A 1,423-nucleotide genomic window follows, 5' to 3' on the forward strand; every position below is an offset into this window, starting at 1 on the left:
GCGCCTATGTATGCAAATTAACTGCCATCTTTCTTGGCAGTTAATTTGCATATCGCCCTGATTAGCCAATGGGAAGCGTGTCGGAGGTATGGTTAATTACCATGCTTGTCTTTTATTCCATTAGATTGTTTGGGGCATTCCTAAATCTTCTAACCACCTCCATAGAAAAGTGGAATCTCCTCCAAGGGAAGGAATCGACAGAAAAATGGGTAAACTATAGCATATGCATAAAATTGAAATCTAAATGAATTAGAATGTTATTAATGAGAACAGTTTTAAACATGAACAAATAAGGCAAAAAGAATATATGGTGTGATATAATTCAACATTGTCATTAGGAATACATATACACGTGGAGTCAAAGGTTAAAGAAATACATGGGAATGCAAAACACCTAATCCAAGTAAGTGCTTTTCTTTGGAGGAAGGAATTGAAAGATGTGACTACCAGGCAGTTACAGGAGAATTCAATTCTAGAGTCTTTTAAATGACTAGGGAAAATCCCAGAGAAGTAATCATCTGAGAACTCTCAGCTGCCAATACAGTGGGGCCTTGACTTACGAGTGTCCCAACTAACGAGTTTTTTGAGATACCAGCTGTCTCTCAGCTGACATTTTGCAGAGTTGATAGAGTAATTTGAGTTAACGAGCTCCTTAATGAGCTCCTTAACGAGCTTGGTCTTGGAACGAATTAAACTCATAAGTCAAGGCCCCACTGTACTTCCAGCATCTGGGGGAATGGGTGTTCCTATCCACAGTGGGGATAGGGAGGGGCACCACAGAACCCAAAAAATCCTTGGTTCTCAAAGTTGCCTGCACCTTAGAATCACCTTAGAGGGTAGCAAACTCCAAGAGCCCAGTCTGTGTACCAGACCAAATAATTCATTACTCTCCATGAAGCTCTTTTCTTACATTCATCTCACCCTAACTGGTTTGGCTCAGTGGATAGAGTGTCAGCCTGCGGACTCAAGGGTCCCAGGTTCGATTCCAGTCAAGGGAATGTACCTTGGTTGCGATCCTCTAGTCTGCTGTTGGAACTCTGCATAATATCCTTTATTTCAGTCAGTGTATGCTTAATTTCTAGTTGGTCCTTTTTCATAACCTTGAGGGTCTCACTAAATTTATAGGTGGTTTCTAGAAAGTTCTTGAAAAACCTTGAAAGTGTGATTTTTGAACTATATATCCAGTAGTTTGCTTTCCTCCATTTCTGTAATTTTTTACTTGTTTCTTTGTCTCCGCATTTTTTATGCTTCCCTGTGTTGATAGAGTAACTTTCTGTGTTAGGTGCCCTATAGGGACCAGTGGCTCAGCCTCCCCAATTACCTGAGGTGGACACTCTTGGTGCACCCCTTTGTGGGCTTTGTGCACAGTCTTGTTGTAGTTAAGTCTTGATTGTTGTAGGTATCACTGGGAGGAATTGACCTC

The sequence above is a fragment of the Myotis brandtii genome, unplaced genomic scaffold (genome assembly GCF_000412655.1).
Source record: "Myotis brandtii unplaced genomic scaffold, ASM41265v1 scaffold1678, whole genome shotgun sequence".
Classification (NCBI taxonomy): Eukaryota; Metazoa; Chordata; class Mammalia; order Chiroptera; family Vespertilionidae; genus Myotis; species Myotis brandtii.